Raw genomic sequence first — 26,227 nt, forward strand, 5'->3', positions numbered from 1 at the left:
GCCATAAATATCTTCCTCAGGTCTTTCACACCAAATTATTAATAAAGCAGAAAAACTATGTTCGACAAAAAATGATATTTCCACCACTACGCATATACAAATTGTGAAACCGAAGTTTAATTGAAAAAGTTTTCTTCTTTTGTATAGTTTCTCGAGAGAATTTCTTATGTGTGCACACAAAAAAAAAAACAATATGAAAACAAAAACAACATATCGAAAATTTGCTACTTTAAGTACATTTATGTGTTAAATGTAAGCATTGAGTGTATAAAGAGTGAAGCGGATAATGAGGTGTTCACCACACTCTTTATGGTATGGTGTCTCACAACCACGCATTCATATGTTTCCAAATTTCAGACAAAAACTATTTTTAAACAAAATATGCAAAAAAAAAAAAACAAAATCGAAGACTTCTTATTGGTATTGGGTATGTGTTTAATTTTTGGTGTTTTTTTTTTTTTTGGTTTCTTTTAATTGACCTAATTTGTGTAAAGTACTTCGCAATATTCTTAGTGTTAATGTATAGTATTTCCATTTGTTATTAACGTAAGCACTTATGTTTACAAATTAGAATTAGAAAACTATGAATGGCATATTTAATAGAAGAAGAAACAAAATCAAAAATTGTATAAAAATTTGTATGTTTAATAAAAATGCCAGTGAATCCTTGGATAAATAAATTCGATAAACAATTTAAATTTAAATTAAAATATTGATTTCGCAAACTAGTTATCTCTACCTGGGAGCCACCGTGGTGCAATGGTTAGCATGCCCGCCTTGCATACACAAGGTCGATTCCTGCTTCGACCGAACTCCAAAAAGTTTTTCAGCGGTGGATTATCCCACCTCAGTAATGCTGGTGACATTTCTGAGGGTTTCAAAGCTTCTCTAAGTGGTTTCACTGCAATGTGGAACGCCGTTCGGACTCAGCTATAAAAAGGAGGTCCCTTGTCATTGAGCTTAATATGGAATCGGGCAGAACTCAGTGATAAGAGAGAAGTTCACCAATGTGGTATCAAAATGGACTGAATAGTCTAAGTGAGCCTGATACATTGGGCTGCCACCTAACCTAACCTATCTCTGCCTGAATAAAATTCCAAAAAATGTCATACAAATATTTTACATTTTATATTATGGTGCCCAACGCAGGGGCGGCAAGATAACAATCTCATTTGATTTCGCAAACTAATTATCTCTGCCTTAGTAAAATGCCAAAAAAATGTCATACAAATATTTTACATTTTATAATATGGCGCCCAACGCAGGGGCGGCAATATAAAAATCTCATTTGATTTCGCAAACTAATTATCTCTGCCTTAGTAAAATGCCAAAAAAAAATGCCATACAAATGTTTTATATTTTATAATATGGCGCCCAACGCAGGGACGGCAATATAAAAGTCTCATGTCATAACTGGAAACCTACCAAATTGACAAAATTTAGGCGATTATAGGTGCCCATGTTTAAGAGGTTTCATTGCATATCTTCCAACATTTCCAATATTTGAATTCTTCCTAATACTTGGCTTAAAAAAAAGCATTTCTTTCAAACTTTAAATATCAAAATTCTTGAAAATGTCTTTTTAAATATTTCAATCCATAGCTAAAAAAACGAATCTAAGGTCATAAAGTAAATTGTTTTACAACTTACTTCGAAAAATAAAATGAACAACATTTACCAACTTTCCTAAAAGAAAGGTGTTCATTTGAAAATATTTAAAAAGGATACCTGAAGTTTACGAAAAATACATACATAATATTAAATAAACTCACTGAATATCTGATACAGTGGAGTAGTATCGTAACGTTAGATTCTTAAGTTTTTTTCTTCTCTTTGTTTAGTCTTCTATGATATCATTTTATAAAAAAAGAAGCTGTTGGAAAATATTTTCTTACATACTTTGAAACACTTGGTATTGGTCTAACATTAAACTAGAAGATATACAGGTCCCCTACATAACACAGCATCACCAAGGATTTCGTATGTCCTTCCTTTTGGGTCTTCTATGCTTCCGTCCTTCTATCAAAATCATTCGTCCATCTCGTTTTACAAAGTTTCTCCCCCTTTCGTTAGTTGGCTGATAGGATATTTGTGTTCTTGTTTTTGGCATTTGGAGTTGAAAGCTTGTTAAGTTTTTGTTTTTCCGTATTTAAGTTTTATTTTTTGCTCTTCGTTTCTACAAGTAGTACTTGACATTTTTTGTATCCCTTTTCATTTTTTTGCATTTACCCAAAGTAAGGGAGAGCAATGAAATGAAAGGCGGCTACCATCGGAAGCTAAACAGGATGGAATATTTTGAAAATATTCGGTTTGTTGTATTCTCTGTGTATAGCTCTGGGTTTGTTAATGTCACTTTGACATAAAAATATTTTGAATTTTTAATGTACCTTAGTTAGCTATAGCTCTTGAAGCACCCTAGAGAAAGTAAGAAAGTCTTTGCTGCCGACAAAATTGGGTGCTATATCCTTCAAGAATATTCTAACAATCATCAGTATCATCATCATCAGCATCACTGTCGAGGAAACTATGGAACTTTAGTGATGGTCCTAGAATTTGAATTTCTTCAATATGCCATATTTACTGTATATGTCATATGATGCTTGAATATTGTTGACTATAATATATTTGTGAATAACTTTATAGATAAATACACATAAAATATTAATGTAGTTGTTAAACATAGTGCTCCTATGTTGGGCGCCAGTTTGTGAAGGGTGTATTATAGGTCAGGTGATCCTTGAATCTGCGGGAAATGATTTATTTTTGGTGTCTTCTAATGGAGAATTTCCCCTTTCCAAAGACAATCATCTCTATGTCCACTGTATATCATTTTTACGTATTATTACAATATCCTCATCTTATTTCTGATTTCTTTCGGTCAATGTACTAATAGATTAGGTGAGGTACACTGGCATCGCGATTTCGGGTAGACTATTCAATCCATTGGGATACCACAGTTGGTAAGCTTCTCCGTTATCTATAAGAGCTGCCCTATTCTATGTTTAGTTCAAGGAAAATGAATCTTCTCCTCTTAAAGCCGAGACCAAAATTGAAATTTGGTCTAGTTGATTTATTATTATTTTTTTTAATGTATTATGATTTTGTTTAATGTTTTTGTTTCAAATTTGGCGCCCAACTTGGAGCATGTCAATGATAGACTCAAGTTGTTTCGTTTTTTATGATTAATTAAGAATTTGTTATAATTAGGTAAAAAAACAAAATCATTTGATTTAATTCTTTATATAAAATACCAATTTCCAGGAAAATGGCGCCCAACGGGGATAATTTATATATTTTTGTCAACTTTATAATTAATTGGGAATAATTTGTAATTACAAAAAATAATTTAAAGAGAAACTTTTTTTGATTCAATTCTTTATACAAAACTGAATGGCGCCCAACGGGGATTATTTATGTGTTGATAATAGTGTCCGATTCTATGTTTAGTTCAATGTAAAATTTATTTTAGTTTGTTTATATAAATTATTATTTTTATATCCTCCACCATAGGATGGGGGTATATTAACTTTGTCATTCCGTTTGTAACACATCGAAATATTGTTCTAAGACCCCATCAAGTATATATTCTTGATCGTGGTGAAATTCTGAGTCGATCTGAGCATGTCCGTCCGTCTGTTGCAATCACGCTAACTTCCGAACGAAACAAGCTATCGACTTGAAACTTGACACAAGTAGTTGTTATTGATGTAGGTCGGATGGTATTGCAAATGGGTCATATCGGTCCACTTTTACGTATAGCCTCCATATAAACGGACCCCCAAATTTGGCTTGCGGACCCTCTAAGAGAAGCAAATTTCATCCGATCCAGCTGAAATTTGATACATAGTGTTTAACAACCATGCAAAAAATGGTCCACATCGGTCCATAATTATATATAGCCCCCATATAAACCGATCCTCAGAATTGACCTCCGGAGCCCCTTGGAAGGGCAAATCCGATTCGGTTGTAATTTGGTACCTGATGTTAGTATATGGTATCCAACAACCATAGAAAAATTGGTTCATATCAGTCCGTAATTATATATAGCCCCCATATAAACCGATCCCCAGATTTGACCTCCGGTGCCTTTTGGAGAAGCAAAATTCATCCGATCTTGTTGAAATTTGGTACGTGGTGGTAGTATATGCTATTTAACAACCATGCCTTACTAGGTCCATATCGGTCTATAGTTATATATAGTCCTCAGATAAATCGATCCGCAATCACACAAAAATTGGTCCATATGAAGTTCATAATTGTATATAGCCCTCATATAAGCGGCCCCCATATTTCAATTCTGACTCTCTACGTACCGTGCAAATTTCCATATCGATTCGTAATTATTTGTAGACTTACCTACACATACCTTTTTTGTCTAATATATACCACGTATGGACTAACTCACAACTTAGAAAACGATGGTAAGAAGTTTTAAGATACCACAACCCAAGTAATTCGATTGTGGATGACAGTCTTTCGTAGAAGTTTCTACGCAATCCATGTTGGAGGGTACATAAGATTCAGCCTGGCCGAACTTACGGCCGTATATACTTGTTTTTTTTTTTTTTAATTTATTAAAATTTTGTTTAATGTCTCTGGCAATGTTTATGTTTCTGACTTGGCGCCCAACGCCTAAGTTTGCCAATGCAAAAGTCCATTTTTTGTCTGTTTCATGATTAAATAGGAATTATTTATAACGAAAAAAGGAGAAATTTTGTTTGATGTAATTCTTTATATAAAATATCTATTTCCTAGCAAAATCGAATGGCGCCCAACGGGGATAATTTATGTATTTTTACAAATGTAACTCAATCCTTTTAATTTATATCATTTATTACCCTTCTCATTTATGCTAATGCAATAGTCAATCAAAGTTATTTATTTTAAACAGAAAACCAAACCAAATAAAAGCAACAAGAATATAGAATTATGCAAAAAATATATATACAAAATACAGTGTATAGTTTTTTCTCTTAGATGAACGGATTCTGCAACATCATTTGAAGTTCAGTGCATCCATCATAGACTCATGCAAGAAAACCCTCAAGTTAGAATGATATTTACAAGACGCTTCAATACCCTTTTTGATAGCCAGAGATGAGACCTCCACCACCAAATAAGTTCTCCTCTTCATCTCTGTTTTTTTTTGGTATTTTATACTGAGAAGTCAGTCTTCCTTGTTTTCTTGAAGTATCTTTGAGATTATATTATAGTGTATTTTCTTGTGTTTTTGTAAAATATTGTAAGTTAATAGTAATTTGCAAACTCCACGATAGCCGCCAGACTTGTCAGACTTGTTGCAAGAAACCAAGCAGTGGAATCTACTCAAGTATCTTGAGCTAGCCAACGAACTTCACTGCCACACACACACACACACACCAAATTATCCTCAAGTCACTGTCAGAGAGGATTTGAGTTTTGTTTCGTTTTTGTGAAAATGAAATTAAAATTATATACAACTAACTTGCATTTTAGACAGAACAATTTGCTTCAGTATTTTCCTGTTGACTGGCTGGCAAATGAAGTTGCAAATACTATTAGAATTGATGGAAAGCGAATTATCATAAGGAATGCTTAAAAATATTTAAAAAAGCTATTTACATTTAAGGTCATTCTACATTTTTGTTACATATATTTTTTATATACCATAGTATTTTTTTTATGTTTAAAATTTATAGATTTTTTTTTTTGCATAACATTTAATAATTTCTTTTTTTCTTCTCTTTCTAGGTAAGTCATCATATTTATATTAAATTTAAAAACATTACTGGGTAAAGTATAATCCATTTCAAATTTATATATTTATTATGAATTAATACACTTTAAAATAAAAAAAATATTAAATAATTCATTAATTGGGAGGAATAATTCTCGTATGTAATTTCCATAGAAAATTAACATATAACACCCTTCCATAGAAAATTAACATACATATAAGACCCAAATTGAATCTTCAATTGAAATTTCAATTTAATTGAAATTGAAATTTACACTAAAGACTATGGAAATTTCCCTTAGCCAGCAATGAAACATATGTCTAGTTAGGCTTGTGGAGATTGGAATCTGACATTTTATTTCCAATAACTTAATAAAACCATCCTTGGGAACCACGTGGTGCAATGGTTAGAATGCCCGCTTTGCATACACAGAGTCGTGGGTTCAAACCCAGTTTTAACCAAACACTAAAAAGTTTTTCAGCGTTGGACTATCCCACTTCAGTAATGCTGGTGACATGTCTGAGTGTTTCAAAGCTTCTCTAAGTGGTTTCACTGCAATGTGAAACGCCGTTCGGACTCGGCTATAAAAAGGAGGTCCCTTGTCTTTGAGCTTAACATGGAATCGGGCAGCACTCAGTGATAACAGAAGTTTACCAATGTGGTATCACAATGGACTGAATAGTCTAAGTGAGCCTGATATATCGGGCTGCCACCTAACCTAGATTGTGAAAATAAGCCCCAATATTTCAAATGACAAAGAACCCTAAATTCTTTTTCAAGTGGGGTTTATTTTCGCTTTCGAAATCTATTTTTATAGAAGATTTTGTCAAAATTTTATTTTTATAGAAAATTTGCTCAACATTTTATTTCTACAGAAGATTTTGTCAAAATTTTATTTTTATGAAAAATTTTGTCAACATTTTATTTCTATAGAAAATTTTATTAAGTAATAAATACTATAGAAATTTTTGTTCTATCGAAAATTTTGTCAAAATTTTATATCTATAGAAAATTTTATCAAAATTTTATTTTTATCGAAAATTTTGTCAAATTTTTTTCTATAGAACCTTTTGTCAAAATTTTATTTCTATAGAAAATTTTTTCAAAATTTTATTTCTAAAGGAAATTTTGTCAAAATTTTATTTCTATAGAAAATTTTATCAACATTTTTTTTCTATAGAAGACTTTGTCAAAATATTATTTCTATAGAAAATTTTGTCAAAATTTTATTTCTATAGAAAATTTTGTCAAAATTTTATTTCTATAGAAAATTTTGTCAAAATTTTATTTCTATAGAAAATTTTGTCAAAATTTTATTTCTATAGAAAATTTTGTCAAAATTTTATTTCTATAGGAAATTTTGTCAAAATTTTATTTCTATAGGAAATTTTGTCAAAATTTTATTTCTATAGAAAATTTTATCAAAATTTTATTTCTATAGAAAATTTTGTCAAAATTGTATTTCTATAGAAAATTTTGTCAAAATTTTATTTCTATAGGAAATTTTGTCATAATTTTATTTTTATAGAAAATTTTGTCAAAATTTTATTTCTATAGAAATGCACTGCAATGTGGAACCTAACCTAATCTAAGATTGTAATAATAAAATAAAATCAATTTAATTGAATAAAATTTTTAAAATTTTGAATGAAATTGAAGGCTACGAAAATTACAAAAATTAAGGATAGTCAAAATGTTAAAATTATATTAAATTATAAAAAATAAATAAATTACCAAATTAAAATTATTTATTTTTGATATGGTAAAAATGAATAAACTATCACACATATTATTCTTGTTGGTATTTTTTATCTAATTTAATTTAAAGATTTTTTTAAAATAATTTTCTAATTTTATTATATTAAATAAAACTGAACTAAATTAGAAAAATATTTTAAAAATCTTTAAATTAAATTATATAAAAAATCTTTTCGAGTTTTTAAGGCCACTGATATTTTTTTAATAATAATGAAAATACCAGAAATTAAGGCCAATAATGTGAATGCTGTTCATATGATTGTTTTGCAAAAATTGTTAGCTGCTGTATTCTTCCATTATTTGATGATGATGCCATTTGGTCATAATGTAGGTGTAATTCTGTATTCTATTTTATTTGGAGTCTTAGTACACAAATTTAACAAAAACAAAGGTATACTCGTAAGGTGATGCAATTGTAATAATATATTATTTTATAATTTATTTGTATTTTTCTATTTTTTATACTCATTTCTCTTAACGAGTGTTTTTCAATGAGTGTTGGCTTTCTTATTTTTAATAATTTTGAATTTGTCTGTTTTTCTATCCTCAGAGATTTGTATTTTGTAATTGTTCATTATCTGCAAACGATTAATATATTAATTACTATAGCAATTTGAATAGTATGAATACAAACCTAGTTTGAAGATTCCTCTTCACAATGAATAATTCGATATTATAATAAAGGGTGATTCTTTTGAGGTTAGGATTTTCATGCATTAGTATTTGACAGATCACGTGGGATTTCAGACATGGTGTCAAAGAGAAAGATGCTCAGTATGCTTTGACATTTCATCATGAATAGACTTACGATCTGCCACAACGTCGAATTTTCAGTGAATGGGCCCTAGAAAAGTTGGCAGAAAATCCGCTTTTTTATCGACAAATTATGTTCAGCGATGAGGCTCATTTCTGGTTGAATGGCTACGTAAATAAGCAAAATTGCCGCATTTGGAGTGAAGAGCAACCAGAAGCCGTTCAAGAACTGCCCATGCATCCCGAAAAATGCACTGTTTGGTGTGGTTTGTACGCTGGTGGAATCATTGGACCGTATTTTTTCAAAGATGCTGTTGGACGCAACGTTACGGTGAATGGCGATCGCTATCGTTCGATGCTAACAAACTTTTTGTTGCCAAAAATGGAAGTACTGAACTTGGTTGACATGTGGTTTCAACAAGATGGCGCTACATGCCACACAGCTCGCGATTCTATGGCCATTTTGAGGGAAAACTTCGGAGAACAATTCATCTCAAGAAATGGACCGGTAAGTTGGCCACCAAGATCATGCGATTTGACGCCTTTAGACTATTTTTTGTGGGGCTACGTCAAGTCTAAAGTCTACAGAAATAAGCCAGCAACTATTCCAGCTTTGGAAGACAACATTTCCGAAGAAATTCGGGCTATTCCGGCCGAAATGCTCGAAAAAGTTACCCAAAATTGGACTTTCCGAATGGACCACCTAAGACGCAGCCGCGGTCAACATTTAAATGAAATTATCTTCAAAAAGTAAATGTCATGGACCAATCTAACGTTTCAAATAAAGAACCGATGAGATTTTGCAAATTTTATGCGTTTTTTTTTTTTAAAAAGTTATCAAGCTCTTAACAAATCACCCTTTATATGTATATTGCTTTTTCAACCAGATATTTCGCATGATCATTATTACTATATTATACAAACACCAAAAGCAATACTAAAGATTTACACAATACATTTTATGTTTTGTTTAGTTTTAGCACCAAATTTATTTAAAGGATTGATTTTCCATGAGTATTTCTATTATACTCATTTCTTTATTATACTCATTAGCAAGTACTTATAAATTCGTTCAATGAGTATTTTTATATTCGTGAGTACTCATTATTTTTTTTAATGAGTATCGTTGATACTCATTTCTTTTAACGAGTATTTGTCCATTTAGTGTTAAGCTTTAATTCTTGAGTAAATTTAAACATTTTTTGTTTTTCATCACCCTAAAACATAAACTAGCCTATATTGGTTCCTACAGATGCATTTCATAATCATTATTGTCATTTAAATACAAACACCTACACGGCAACTAACAATTGATACATTACTTATTTGCTGGCGGAATTTGTTTCGTTGATTCACTTTTTCATCAAGATTTCTTTTTTTTCATTTCCAATAATATCAACGATTTTTTTTTGTCCACAAAGCTAAGTACAGAAGCAAGAGCAAAGAAATCAATAAGATTTTTAGGGTGGGATGATTGAGGAGGGGTTCATTGCTGGAAGCCAAAAAAAATGAATAAAATCAATACAAATGAAAAACTACTTGAAATGTGTGTTGAAGCTTTTCTTATTTTGGTTTTTTTTTTTTATATTTTGCGCCACTTACTCATAGCCTGATGAGGTCAATAGCCCTCTCATCATTCATGTTTTGGTTCATTCATATGATTTTGTTGTTGGTGTTATTCCACCATCATCATCGTCATCTCAGTAAAAGCATTTTAATAAGTAGCCAATGGAATGACATGCAGGGATTGTCTGCCCTCAACCATATATCCATCGAAGAATCTAACATCCATCATCTATCGAAGAATCCATCTTACATTCTCCCGAAATAGTCGCACGCTAAAGAAAATGATTGAAGTTTTCTAGAGGGTGAAAATTGTGTCAAATATTTTTTGTCTTCTGCTCGATTTCAAGGGGAGATGTTGTCTAAACTATATCCCTAGAGGCTATATTGATTGAATTTGGTTTTGGATGAGAAACGTATGTCAACATATGGTGTGGTAATGCCGTTGATGATTTTCAATTCATATGTCTGAGGTTCGGGGATAAATTCCTGATGGCAAACTGTTCAAAAGGGGGCGTGATGTCGCCAACACTTTGTGTTATTCCCCCAGCTGGAATTTTTGTTTGATTATTGAACAATTTTCCCCATAACTAAAAACTACTAAAGTATGGTCTCATTCTCGAACCAAAACATCAACAGGCATAATAGTAAATATTTTCTTTGTGCCTTGTTATAGTCTAAACATTTCATATGTAAATATTTAGGACTCATTTTTTAAGTTTATTGCTTATTTGCCTTTAGACTTTTTGTCAGAGAGCCCTATACAGTTAATTCTTTTTTTTTTTTTTTATAGTAATGATCTAAGATCATTTGATTGTATATTTCAAAATCGAACACAGACAATATCAATAAAATTGAAAGAATTATGAGTTGTTCATAAATTTGTGTAGGTTTGTAGATGAAGAACATGGAGACAGTTTTTGTCGTTCCATATAGGTGATGCATAAGAAAATTCCCTAGAGTGGTCTAAAAAGATTTTGATTTTTTGTCTTGATTTTTCTTCTAATCGTTATCATTTAAATGTTCTAAGAGAAATTTTCCAATTTAAATTAATTGAAAAATGTCTGTGTAAATGCTATATCTGACTAAAAGTGTACCTCGTAAATCTCTAGATTAGTTTACCTTTTGCCATAAAACTTTATTAGCCCAAATTGAGGCCAAAAGATCTATGACGCCAATACCTGAACTAAAATTAGAGAGGACACTTTGGTTATTGCAGATCCATGAGAACTATATCATTATAAAATATCTTTGATAAAATGACACAAAGAAACATTTTAAAATCGTCTAATGTAAACTTTACTCATTGAATGATTGTTAAATACTCATTAAAAGAGTACTTGTGAATAGGAATGAGTATAAATGAAATATTCATGGATATGTAGTCAATTTATGAGTGAAATTGAGTATGATGAAAATTAGGTAAATAACATGTTTTCTCTGAAATTGAATGCTTGTTAAAATACTCATTGAAAGAAATGAGTATAAAAATACTCATTGTGAAAAGGAATGAGTACTTGTGAATAGGAATGAGTATAAATGAAATATTCATGGATATGTAGTCAATTTGTGAGTACTAGTGAAATTGAGTATGATGAAAATTAGGTCAATAACATGATTTGTCTGAAACTGAATTGAATGATTGTTAAAATACTCATTAAATGAAATGAGTATAAAAATACTCATTGTAAAAAGGAATGAGTACTTGTGAATAGGAATGAGTATAAATGAAATATTCATGGATATGTAGTCAATTTATGATTACTAGTGAAAATTAAGTATGATGAAAATTAGGTCAATAACAAGATTTCTGTGAAACTGAATTATAATTAACAATATGTAAAATATCTGCAAAAGATTCAGGATAGGATTCAGGATGGGCGCGGGAACACACTCAACTTTGAAGAAGAACTTAAGCTCATGATAAAAACAACAAGAGGATATTGTACCGAGATCCCTTTCAAGTTTTTGTAAAAAAGATCGGTGGTCACTCTGAAGATTCGATGACAGAGAATAAGAGGAGCTATCAGAGGAGTTTGTTGCTAAGAATGTGATTTATTTTTATATAGAAAATTCGATGCCCTGCGAAGGGTGATACGCCCTCCGTGATATCGTATAGATGTTAAAAAATAGAATAGTAGTATTGTGGAGTGGTGCAGGGAGACCTCCTCACAAAGAAAGTAATCTTAAAGCGTAAATAGTGGAACTTAAATTAAGATTTTTTTCCATTCGATCCGGCTGAAATTTAGTACATGGTGTTAGTATATGGTCTTGAACAACCATGCAAAAATTGGATCACATCGGCCCATAATTAGATATAGCCCCCATATAAACCGTTTCCCCGATTTGGCTTGCGGGGCCTCTAAGAGAAGCAAATTTCAGCAGAATTTGTCCATATCGGTCCATAATTATATACAGGCCCCATATAAATCGATCACCAGATTTGACCTCCGGAGCCTCTTGGAAGACCAAAATTCATCTGATTCAGTTGAAATTTGGTACGTGGTGTTAATAAATGGCATCAAATACCCATACAAAAATTGGCCGAATTCGGTCCAAAATTATTTATAGGCCCCATATAAACCTATCCCAGATTTGACCTCCGGAGCCCCTTGGAAGAGCAAAATTCATCCGATTCGGTTGAAAATTGGTACGTGATGTTAGTATATGGTCTCCAACAACCATGCAAAAATTGGTTCATATCAATACATAATTATATATAGTCCCCATATAAACCGATCCCCAGATGTGACCTCCGGTGCCTTTTGGAGAAGCAAAATTCATCTGAAATTTGGTACATGATGGTAGTATATGATATTTAACAACCATGCCAAAAGTGGTCCATATCAGTCCATAATCATATATAGCCCCCATATAAAACGATCACGAGCCTCTTGGAGGAGCAAATTTCATCCGAGTCAGTTGAAATTTGGTAGATTGTGCTAGTATATGGCCTAACAACCATGCCTAATTCGGCCTGGCCGAACTTACGGCCGTATATACTTGTTTTTAATTGAAACAAAATTCAATCACAAAAATTAATACTATCAATAATTTTTTATAGGATCACTTAATTTTTTAATTGATATTATCATTTCCGTGATTGAAGACATTTCAATTAAAAATTAATTGGATCAATTAATTTCGTGACTGAAGACAAACACCAAGTGTAGTGGATTATACTCCGAAGAGATGCTCATTTGACAAAAAAAAAAAACTCGAAATACTGACTCGAATGGAAATTTTAGGGTCTTCAAAGTCCCTAAAATTTCCATTCGGGCCTGTTAACTGGAACAAATAAATACTGGAATTTTATTTTATCTTCTAACTTCATACTCTCTTTCACTTTCTCTCTCTCCTCTCCTCTGTGTTTAGCACCTGTAAACATATTACATTACATATAAGAGAATTTTCTATATTAAAATATGTTTGCTTCGAAATATATAGTATTTCGAACAATATTGCTTCACTTTGGACTGATGAGTTATACATTTCTGGTCTTTTTCAAAAAAATATCAATACTTTAATACAAAGCTAAAAATACTATACCTTCCATTAGTTTGGAAAATGTTTCAACATTTTTCTTCTAATTTTGTTATTATTTCCCTTTTTGTGCTACAATATCTTCCAAACTGTCCAAAAAAGATTAATTAACATCATTGCTCTCTATTCAGTCATTTATATTCTTGTAACAATTTTTTTTTGTTTTTGGGGACCAAAAAAGGTTCTTAAAATATATTCGATATAAACTCTCTTTCTCTCTCACTCTCTATGTAATATCAACTCCCAAGTAACTGATTAAAAATGCCAAGCACGAAATTTAATTAATTTTTGCCAACATAAAGTAATTTTTCGTTTTGTCTTAAATATTTCATACATCCTTTTTGGTTAGCTCACTATACCCTCCTCCAGCTTTATAACACCAATACTGCCCCTAACCACCCACCCAACCGAACCATCACCAATAGAACTCCTAGAACTCTACTCTTGGCAACACAATCCTCTCTCATTACTGCTGAGTATTTTTGCCAACTACAAATTATCAAGTTTTTGGCTAAAGATGAAAAGCCAACAATGGTGACAAGAGCGCCAAATGGTTTTCTATCCGAAATGAACACCACCAAATGGAAAATGAGAAGCAAGCAAAAAAGAAAAAAAAGAAACTAGTAGCCAGAAAAAATAATGACATTTATTTTGTGTTGTTTTTTTTTTCGTTGTGGGATTTTCACTACGTTGGCTTGGATGTTGGATGATATTTTCCGTGCTTAGATAATTACTATCTGGTCTCAGCTACTAGGGGTCACGTGATGCAATATCGTTTCATCTTATTTTAGAGGTAACCATTTTGCACTTTGCTACATCGTTACCTCAAAGTGTAGCAAAAGATTTTCTATTCTTTGTGTTTTTTTGGCTACTAGGATTTTTTTTACAGATAAAGCGGTGTACATTTAGGTTGTGGTGGATTCTTATCAGTTTTATTATCGCCATAATGATTAATGTTCATAAAATCATGGAAAAATAGGAGATTATTTTCTAACGTTTTGTGTGTTCTTTTGGGAGCTTGGTTTCCTTTATCCGACCATATATTTTGATATTAAATAATTAGATAAATTTGTGCTGGATTTAAAAAATATTAGAAATATATTAAAATTAATATTATTTAAGTTAAATTTTTTCAAATTTTTTATTTATATCTTTTTGTCTATAGAAAATAAAAAACAAAATTTTGTCTAAATTTATTTTCTATAGAAAAGTTTGTAAAAATTTTTGTTTCTAGAGAATTTTTAAAAATTTTATATTTTCATTGCTACAGAAAGTTTTTGTCCACAGAAAATTTTTTCGAAATCTTCTGTCTATAAAAATTTTCTGTCTATAGAAAATTTTCTCAAAATTTTCCCTTTATAGAAGTTTTTTTAAAATGTTCCCTCTGTAGAAAGTTTTCTCGAATTTTTTGTCCATTGCAAATATAGTTAGAATTTTTGCCTATAGGAAATATTGACATAATTTGTTCGCCTACTGAATAATTTTTATTTTTCAATTCATCTTTCATCTTTATTAGCCTTCATTTCTTATTATAATTACAATGTTTGGATGAGATTTTTTTCTCAATATTTTTTCTATAGAAAATTTTATCAAATCTTAGTTTCTATGGAGAATTTTGTTTTTATATATTTTTTTTAATTTTGAGAAAATCTTCTTCTAGCTGTAGAAAATTTTCTTAAAATTTTCTATCTATAAACAATTTTCTCAAAATTTTCTGTGTATAGAATTTCTTTTTTTTAAATATTCCCCTTTATAGACAATTTTCTCTCTTTAGAAAGCTTTCTAAAATTTTTGTTCATAGCCAGAAGAAGTTTTACCTATAGGAAATCTTGTCAGAATTTGTTTGCCTACTGATTAGGTTTCTTCCCAATGTTTTTTCTATAGAAAATTTTGTCAAAATTTAGTTTCTATGTAAAATTTTGTTTCTATAGAAAATTGTTAAAATATTTTTGTCTATCGATTTTTTTTAATTTTGTTTGCTACAGGAAGTTTTTCAAAAAAATAGTTTTTTGCTCAAAATTTTCTGTCTGCATAAAGTTTTCTTCCTATAGAAAATTTTCTCAAAATGTTCTGCCTTTAGAAAATTTTCTGCCTATAGAACATTTTCTCAAAAATTTCTGTCTATAGAAAATTTTCTCATAATTTTCTGTCTATAGAAAATTTTCTCAAAAACTTTGCGAAAATTCTGTCCATAGGGAATATTGTCAGAATTTGTTTGCCTACTGAATCGTTTTTACCCAATATTTATTCTATAGAAAATTTTGTCCAAAATTAGTTTCTATGAAAAATTTTGGAAAATTTTGTTTCTATTGAAAATTTTTCAAATATTTTTTGTCTATCGATTCTTTTTTTTAAATTTTGCTATAGAAAGTTTTTCAAAATGTTTTTTCTCAAAATCTTCTGTCTGTATGAAGATTTCTCCCTATAGAATATTTTTCCCAATTTTTTGGTGTATTTTTTTTTGTGTTGAGAAAATTTTCTATATACAGAAAATTTTCCATAGAAAAAAATTATTTTTTTTAGACAGAGAATTTTGAAAAAAAATTCTATAGAGAGAAAATTTTAATGAAATTTTCTACAGACAGAAATTTTAGAGAAAATTTTCTGTAGACAAAATTTCCTATAGACAGAAAATTTTCTATAGACAGAGAATTTTGAGAAAATTTTCAATAGACAAAAAATTTCTGAGACAATGTTCTCCAGATTTTCTGTCTATACAAAATGTTCTCACAATTGTCTGTCTATAGAGAATTTTTCAAAATTTTCTGTCTATAGAAAATTTTCTCAGAAATGTTTTGTCTATTGAAATTTTTCTTAAATTTTTTTTTCTATAGAAAATTTTCCCTATATCGATTTTTTTTTTCAAAATTGTCTGTCTATAGAAAATTTTATCTATGAAAAATTTTCCCAAAATGTTCTGTCTATAGAAAATTTTCACAAAATTTTCTCACAATTTTCTGTCTATAGAAAATTTTCTCAAAATTTTTCTGTCTATAGAAATTTTGAGAAAATTTTCTGTCTATAAAACATTTCTCAAATTTTTTGTCTAAATTTTTTAGAAATTTTTCGCAAAATTTTCTGTCTATATAAAATATTCGCAAAATTTTCTGTCTATAGAAAATTTTCTCAAAATTCTCTATCTATAGAAAATTTTCTGTCTATAGGAAATTTTCTCAAAAATTTCTCATTATAGAAAATTTTCTCTAAAATTTCTGTCTGTAGAAAATTTCATTAAAATTTTCTCTATATAGAAATGTTTTTCAAAATTGTCTATAGAACATTTTTTTATGGAAAATTTTCTGTCTATACAAAATTTTCTCAAAATTGTCTGTCTATACAAAATTTTCTCAAAATGTTTTCTCTATAGAAAATTTTCTCAAAATTTTCTGTCTATAGAAAATTTTCTAACAATTTTCTGTCTATAGAAAATTTTCTCACATTTTTCTGTCTACAGAAAATATTCTCACAATTTTCTGTCCATAGAACGTGTTCTCAAAATTTTTCTGTCTATAGAAAATTTTCTCAAAATTTTCTGTTTATAGAAAATTTTCTTAGAAATTTTTTGTCTATAGAAAATTGTCTCAAACTTTTCTGTTGATAGAAAATTTTTGCAAAATTTTCTGTCTTTTTGTCAACAGGAAATTTTCTCAAAATTTTTTGTCTATAGAAAATTTTTTCAAAAATTTCTGTCTGTAGAAAATTTTCTCTCTATAGAAATCTTTTTCAAAATTGTCTGTCTATAGAAAATTTTCTCAGAATCTTTTTGTCTATAGAAAACATTCGCAAAATTTTCTGTCTATATAAAATATTCTCAAAATTTTCTGTTTATAAAAATATTCTAAAAATTTTCTGTCTATAGAAAATTCTCTAAAAATTTTCTGTCTATAGAAAATTCTCTCAAAATTCTCTGTCTATAGAAAATTTTCTCAAAATTCTTTGTCAATATAAAATTTTCTGTCTATGGGAAATTGTCTGTCTACAGAAAATTTTCTCAAAATTTTCTGTCTATACAAAATTTTCTCAAAATGTTTTCTCTATAGAAAATTTTCTCAAAATTTTCTGTCTATAGAAAATTTTCTAACAATTTTCTGTCTATAGAAAATTTTCTCACAATTTTCTGTCTATAGAAAATATTCTCACAATTTTCTGTCCATAGAACGTGTTCTCAAAATTTTTCTGTCCATAGAAAATTTTCTCAAAATTTTCTGTTTATAGAAAATTTTCTTAGAAATTTTTTGTCTATAGAAAATTGTCTCAAACTTTTCTGTTGATAGAAAATTTTCGCAAAATTTTCTGTCTATATAAAATATTCGCAAAATTTTCTGTCTATAGAAAATTTTCTCAAAACTTTCTGTCTACAGAAAATTTTCTCAAAATTTTTTGTCTATAGAAAATTTTTTCAAAAATTTCTGTCGGTAGAAAATTTTCTCTCTATAGAAATCTTTTTCAAAATTGTCTGTCTATAGAAAGATTTCTCAGAATTTTTTTGTCTATAGAAAACATTCGCAAAATTTTCTGTCTATATAAAATTTTCGCAAAATTTTCTGTCTATAAAAATTTTTCTCAAAATTTTCTGTCTATAGAAAATTTTCTCAAACATTTCTGTCTGTAGATAATTTTCTCTCTATAGAATTTTTTTTTTTTCAAAATTGTCTGTCTATAAAAAATTTTCTCAAAACTTTCTGTCTACAGAAAATTTTCTCAAAAGTTTTTTGTCTATAGAAAATTTTCTCAAAAACTTCTGACTGTAGAAAATTTTCTCTCTATAGAATTTTTTTTCAAAATTGTCTATCTATAGAAAATTTTCTCAAAATTTTCTGTCTATAGGAAATTTTCTCAAAATTTTCTGTCTATAGAAAATTTTCTCAAAATTATTCATAATTTTCTCTCAATTTTCTGTCTATAGACATTTTTCTCAAAAAATTTCTGTCTATAGAAAATTTTGTCACAATTTTCTGTCTATAGACAATTTTATAAAAATTTTTCTGTCTTAAAGAATTTTCTCAAAATTTTCATTCTATAGAAAATTTTCTCAGAAATTTTTTGTCTATAGGGAATTTTCTTAACATTTTCTCTCTATAGAAAATTTTCTTAGAAATTATTGGTCTATAAAAAATTGTGTTAAACTGTTCTCTCTATAGAAATTTTTCTCAAAACTTTCTGTCTACAGAAAATTTTCTCAAAATTTTTTTGTCTAAAAAAATTTTCTCAAAAATTTCTGTCTGCAGAAAATGTTCTCTCTATAGAATTTTTTTTTTTTTTCAAAATTGTCTGTCTATAGAAAATTTTCTGTCTATAGAACATTTTCTCACAATTTTCTGTCTATAGAAAATTTTCTCACAATTTTCTGTCAATAGATAAGTTTCTCAGAAATTTTTTGTCTATAGAAAATTTTCTCACAATTTTCTGTCCATAGAAAATGTTCTCAAAATTGTTTGCCTATGAAAAATTTTTTGTCTATATAAAATATTCGCAAAATTTTCTGCATATAGATAATTTTTAAAAATTTTCTGTCTATAATTTTTTTTTTTTTTTTTAAATTTTCTGTCTATAGGAAATTTTCGCACAATTTTCTGTGTATAGAAAATTTTCTCAAAAATGTTTTCCATGTAGGTCTATAGGAAATTTTCTCAAAATCTGCTGTCTGTAGAAATTTTTGTCTACAGAACATTTTATCAAAATTTATTTCTCTATGGAAAAAGTTTGTGCCAATATTTTTCTATAGGAAATCTGAAAAAGTCAGATTAAATTAAATTTAGAATAAATAAAATTATTGATAATAAATATGATTGTCTGGCCTTAGATTCATTTCGCAGAAATAAAAATTTTGCGCAAACTACGTAATTATTACATTGTTTTGATTTTAAAAAGTCATAAATGAAATTTCTTTTACTGCAATTGTATTTCTACATAGACCTCTTCACATACTGTTTCTGATCTCTTATTTTTCTAAATCGTTATCCCTAGTTTACCACACCTTGTGCGTTTTGTGTATGTCTGAATAGTGTTGGCTCCCACTTGAATTCCTGCAGCATTACAATTTACACTTAAACGAAATTTCCTAATGGAGTTGTAGTGTATGATGTGACCATTTCAATGTGTCAATGCCCTCAATGTCATCACACTTGTTTTCCCAAAAAAAAAAAAAAAAAAAAAAAAAAACATTTTAAGTGAGAAGATGCTGAAGTATTTGTCAGAGCCAGCTATTCCAAATGTTGAAATCCTCCCAAAGCAAAAAAGGAGGCGTTGTGATGGCTGTCCCTTAGAGGTTGTAGTTTTTCGCTTTTTCCATTTCATTTTTTTTGTTGGTCTTGTGTGGTTGCTGTGGTTGGACATCAAAGTAAGTTTCAGCATTGCTGCTCTTCTTGCCTCGTAATTGTATCATTTACAACAACATATGCTGCCAAATTTGTAACAATTTCGCACGGTCCTTGGTGTTAATGACTTTCTTTTCTTGTTACGTGTTGGATGGTGGAATAATGTGTCCGGTTTTTTTTTGTCTTGGTCCTTGTTGTGTCGTTCTTCTTCATCCATTTGGAGACATAGTTATAGCGATATAAAAGTGGAAAAAAGGCGAGAGAAAGAGTGTGTAGAAAATACAGAAAAACTACAAGGAATTGTCATTAAGGATGTGCTATAATTGAATTGGCAAAATGAGCTGTATTGTAAGGTTTGAATAACTTTAATTTTTTTTTTGGGTTTTGACGAAATGTGGAATTTTAGATTGACAATTTATTCATAGAAAAATATTTTGAAAAAATATTCTATAGAAATGAAATATATAACAGTTTCTGTCGAATCTTATCTACAAAACGCAACTTAAATATTTTGGTACATGTTTTAAAGATTTTCTTAAAAAAATTAATGGGAAAAACCACTTCCGTAAAATTCATTGAAAATCCTTCAAATTTACGAGATAGGCCCCTGTAAAATAATTCGAAAGATTTTGTTTGCTAGCAAATTATTTTTAGAAATTATCCTTAGGTATTACTCTTGTATTTAACATTATTTTTCATTAATTGATTGACAAAATTTTCTATATTTCCTATAACAAAATTTTCCACGGACGAACAATTTTGCGAAAATTTTCTATAAACAAAAAATTTCTTATAGATAAAATTTAAAAAAAAAAATCAAATTTCAAATTTACGAGATAGGCCCACATAAAAATACTTCGAAAGATTTTGTTTACTAGCAAATTATTTTTAGAAATTAACCTTAGGTATTACTCTTGTATTTAACATTATTTTTAATTAATTGATTGACAAAATGTTCTATATTTCCTATGACAAAATTTTCCACGGACAAAAAATTTTGTGAAAATTTTCTATAAACAAAAAAGTTCTTATAGATAAAATTTTGTAAAAAAAAAATTCTATAGACAGAATACCTTGACAAAATTTCCTATAGGCAGAAAATTTTAACAAAATTTTCTATAGGCAGAATATTTTAAAAATATTTTCTATAGACAGAAAATTTTGAGAAAATTTTCTATATACAACAAAATATTTTCTATAAACAAAATAAATGGTTAGGTTTTTTGAACCTAACCATTTATCAAAGTCCACATTTTTTTTTTCTTTCATTTACTAAATACATCTCTCCTGTACAATAGCTCTTTGTAGTAGTAAACATCAGCTTAAAAGTTCGAAAACCTCTTCTTGAAATATCTTCACTTCCTTTTCTGGTTTGCTGATTTTTTTTTTTATCAGTTTTGTTTTGTTTTGGAATTTTTCCAGTACCTATTGTAAATTATATTAGCCAAGTATTATTTACAATTTTCTTACACATGATTTCCTAAGCTTATTTATTATTTGTGTATATACCACCATTATACAAATTTCAAATGCTTATTATTGTTAAAATTAATAACTCAACCAGCAACAGCTTGCATTTAAAATATTTGCTTTCACTTTTCATTTGAATTCTTTAAGCCATGTCCAGTATACATTGCGCGTACCCATTGCAAATTGCCAGTGAAACTGAACCATACACAAATTGCTTAAATTATAAACATTGCAAACAAATTGGGTGGAAAATAAAAATTTTCTTTTGTCCATTTTCAAACTTAAAGCTTTGTAGCGTGTCACTATGATTACTTCGTATGACAGTCAAACTAACAAATTAATGTCAACAATGAACATATATGTTTTTTTAGCAATATTGTTCTGCTTCATAATGTGAAGACAATTGAAATGTCATATTTTGCAAAAATATATCTTATTTTTATGATCGTTTATCTTAAGATGTCTCATAAAACATTTTTGTAACAAATTCCTGTCTATAGAAAATTATGTCAACACTTTCTGTCTATGGAAGTTTTGTCAAAAATTTTCAAGACATTTCTATAGTAACTATTGTCAAAAATGTTTGTTTATCGAACATTTCGTCCTTTTTTGGTCTAGTAAATTTTGTTAAATTTTTTTGGTTATAGACAATTTTGTCAAATTTTAGTCCACAGAAAATTTTATCAACATGTTTTGTCTATAGAAAATATTCTCAAAATATTTTATTACACACAGGGAAGAAATATGATCACCACTTAGAACACAATGTTATTTTTTGGAACATGGAACATTTTTTTGTTTTCTCGCCAAACATAAAATGGTTGTCGAAATCAAATACATAATGTCCGCGAAAAAAAACATGGTTGCGACAACTATTTTACTCTACCCAGCAAAAAAAAGCATCGCCAATAAAGTAGTGAAAATGTTCTTTTTGTATCCGGAAGTGGTGCAAAATTGGCGCAGAAGCGATGAATTTAACATGGGCTTGTCCTAGGACGGATGTCCACCATTTTAACATCCATTGCACTGAATATGCATCACTTCTTTAGATGTGATCCGAATTCAGTGTTTTGGATGTGAATTAAAAAAATTGTGGTATTTTGACAAATAATTAATTATTAAAATTTTTTTGTGATTTTTAATGCAATCTAACGCTTGTCTGAAACCCTTGACCTCAAAATTTCGCAATTTTTCTAGAATGAATTAAAAAAAAAAAATTTTCGACAAAATTTAAATAATTTCTACCATTTTATTAATCCTTACCCTGTTTTTAACATATTTGAAAGATGTTAAAATTGCCCTTTAAAAGTATGAAAAAAGCCAGTTATAAAAAATTTAATTTAAAGAACATCCTGCGTAGTTAAAATAAAGAACATCTCTGGAAGGACATTTTTGGAGGTGCTTTTAAAGTTGTGCCTTTAGAAGTACTTCCAAATTTCCTGGGTAGCAAGTGATTATATTCCTTCTCTGGGTATATAAAAATGTTGGTCTCAATATTGCTTGCCTGTAGAAACTTTTCTCAAAATTGTCTGTCGACAAATTTTCTGTTTAAAGAAGATTTTGGAAAAAAATTCTATTTCTAACAAAAAAAACTAAAAAATATCAACAATTTTTGTCTGTAGAAAATTTTGTTAAAATTTTTCGTCCATGGAAAATGTTGTAATTTTTTGCTTAACGTTGTCAACCTATTTTAGTAGTTAAAAAATATTGGTACATTTTTTGTCCCTATAAAATTTTGTTCAAATGTTCCGTTTAAAGAAACTTTTTTGTATGATATATTTTGTCAACGTATTTTGTTCGTATAAAGCTTTGTTAAAAACTTTTTGACTATAAGAAATTTTCTCAAAATTGTTTGTCTGTAGAAAATTTTGAAAAATTTTCTATAGCAAATTTAGTGAAATTTCTTGTCTTTAGAAAACTTTTTGTTGATAGAAAATTTTGTTGGAAATTTTCTGTCTAAAAAGATTGGCAAAATTTTCTATCTATAGAAAATTTTTCAAAATTTTATGTCTACAGGAAAATTTTTGTTTATAAGAAAATTTTTGTTTATAGATTTTTTTTTCAATAATCGAAATAATCAAACCTCGAAACTATCACATTCATCATTACCATCCTCTACTTGCAGTGAAACTATCAACTTTTTATTAGAATAAATTTGGATAATTCACTAAACCCAAAGTGAATTACATTTTTTATAGTCGACTTTGTCTTAATAAATTTGAAATAATTCTATAGAAAAATTTCTCAAAACTTTATTTTTATAGAAAATTTTCTCGAAATTTTCTGTTTATAGGAAATTTTCTGTCAATATAAAAATTTCTCAAAATTTTCTCTTTATAGGAATTTTCTCAAAATTTTCTACCTATAAAAATTTTCTCAAAATTTTCTGTCGATAGAAAATTTTGTGAATGTTTTATGAAAATATTTTTTGATTTTTTTCTTCAGGGTGTCTATTTAAGAACCCAGTAAAAAAAGTGAATTGCATTTTTTATAGTCGACTTTGTCTTAATAAATTTGAAATAATTCTATAGAAAAATTTCTCAAAACTTTATTTTTATAGAAAATTTTCTCGAAATTTTCTGTTTATAGGAAATTTTCTGTCAATATAAAAATTTCTCAAAATTTTCTACCTATAAAAATTTTCTCAAAATTTTCTGGCGATAGAAAATTTTGTCAATGTTTTATGGAAATATTTTTTGATTTTTTTCTTCAGGGTGTCTATTTAAGAACCCAGTCAAAAAAGTGAATTACATTTTTTATAGTCGACTTTGTCTTAATAAATTTGAACTAATTCTATAGAAAAATTTCTCAAAACTTTATTTTTATAGAAAATGTTCTCGAAATTTTCTGTTTATAGGAAATTTTCTGTCAATATAAAAATTTCTCAAAATTTTCTACATAAAAATTTTCTCAAAATTTTCTGTCGATAGAAAATTTTGTCAATGTTTTATGAAAATATTTTTTGATTTTTTTTTTCTTCAGGTTATCTATTTAAGAACCCAGTAAAAAAAGTGAATTACATTTTTTATAGTCGACTTTGTCTTAATAAATTTGAAATAATTCTATAGAAAAATTTCTCAAAAAAATATTTTTATAGAAAATTTTCTGGAAATTTTCTGTTTATAGGAAATTTTCAGTCAATATAAAAATTTTTCAAAATTTTCTCTTTATAGGAATTTTCTCAAAATGTTCTACCTATAAAAATTTTCTCAAAATTTTCTGTCTATAGAAAATTTTGTCAATGTTTTATGAACATATTTTTTGATTTTTTTTTTTCTTCAGGGTGTCTATTTAAGAACCCACCCAGCAAAAAAATTGGAAGTTGTTCCACAAACATTTCTTTTAAAGCCCATCCCAGAATCCCACATCGATTTTTTTCAACTTCCGATGCAGTCCTTTTGGGCAAGTCCACAAACATTTCTTCTAAAGCGCATCGTGGGAACCCCCAATGATTTTTTTCCACTCCCGATGCAGTTCTTTTGGACAAGTCCACAATAATTTCTTCTAAAGCGCATCTTGGGATCCCCCAATGATTTTGTTCTACTTCCGATGCAGTCCTTATGGACAAGTATTAGAAAGTACGCAATCAAGCTATTTTAAGTGCAAATTTTGGACAATTAAATTTCACAAAAAATAGAAAATTAAAAAAAATAGAAAATTAATAAAAAATAAAAACAATAATAATAAAAAAAAAATAACTTGCATCCCCGCTGGGAGTTGAACCTGTGCCGTTTGACTTTTTCGCTTCCAAGGAAGTTCTTTTGAGAAGGGTTTGCAAATTATGAGGATTTTTAATTTTTTGTTGATTTAAAAAAAAAAAAACGATGCAAAATAAAAAAAAATATTTTTTTAGAAAAATATTTGATAAAAAATTGCCTCTGGTGAGATTTAAACCTGCGTTTCTTTTTTTCGTTCATACTAATAAAGAACATCTCGAGAAGCAATTAGAATGTTATTCCTTGGTGCGCATTACGATCATATCACAAACATTTGAATTGACATTTCGACGCTTTATGTTCAATGGCGTTTGTGGCTGAGTGTGCTAAGACGTTCTGTTATGGTGCCATCAAACCCAGGTTCAACCCCTGGTCGGAGCGAAAAAGTTTTTCAAATTGTAAAAAATTAGATAATAGGAAAATAATAGTGTAATAAAAAATATGGTTGAAAAAATTTTTTTCGCGTTTTAATTAACTTCCAGGGCACAACTTCTAAAGCAATGCAAAGGATCCAAAAAGGGAGTACTTCCGTCCTATGACAAGCCCATGTAAAATTCATTGGAGATGATCCAAGTTTGCACTACTTCCGGATCACAGATTGGGGATCCAAACTACTTTTTTTGAAGCTCTTTTTTTTGCTGGGCACTAAAAAAGGCGTCCCTAAAAAAGTAGTAAAAATTGTCATTTTGGATCCGAAAGTAGTGGAAAATTGGCACAGAAGCCATGAATTTAACACAGACTTGTCATAGGACGGATGTCCACCATTTCAACAGCCGTTGCACTGAATTTGCATTACTTCTTACTCTGTGATTCAAATTTAGTGTTTTGTTTAGTTTGTTGTCATATTTTGACAAATAAAAAATGTTTATATTTTTATGCTTTTTAATGCATTCTAACGCTTGCCTGAAACGTTTGAATTAAAATATTTTGAAAAATTCGTAATATTGAATGGATTTTGAATTTTTTTTTCGAAAAAATTTCAATAATTTGTACCATTTTATTAAATTTTACTATGTTTTTAACCTTTTTGGAAGAAAAACAAAAATAAATTTACCCATTAAAAATAAGAAAAAACCGAGTTATTTATAAATAATTGTATTAAAAGAACTTCCTGTGTAGTTGAAATAAAGAACATCTTTGGGAGCACATCATTTGGAAGTGCTTTAAAGTTGTGCCTTTGGAAGAACTTCCAATTTTTTTTTTTTGCTGGGAATGTCATAATTTCACGTTAGCCTCTTACAACCAGCATAAAAACGCTGCAGGAAATAAAGATTATTGCTCTTTTGATTTTTTTTTTTTGTAAATTTCTGAATTTAGTCATTAAGAATAGTTCTCAAAAACTAATGGTGCCCCAGTCTCTTAACAAAAACAAAAAAAATATATCTAAAAA

The 26,227-nt window shown here is 28.7% G+C and overlaps 1 protein-coding gene across 2 annotated transcripts in view; it reads left to right on the forward strand.

Moving 5' to 3' along the window:
• Positions 1-26,227, forward strand: part of pum (pumilio) — a 400,777-nt gene that overhangs the window by 21,543 nt on the left and 353,007 nt on the right. The gene's annotated exons all lie outside the window — the stretch shown is intronic.

The sequence above is a fragment of the Haematobia irritans genome, chromosome 1 (genome assembly GCF_050003625.1).
Source record: "Haematobia irritans isolate KBUSLIRL chromosome 1, ASM5000362v1, whole genome shotgun sequence".
NCBI classification, from domain to species: domain Eukaryota; kingdom Metazoa; phylum Arthropoda; class Insecta; order Diptera; family Muscidae; genus Haematobia; species Haematobia irritans.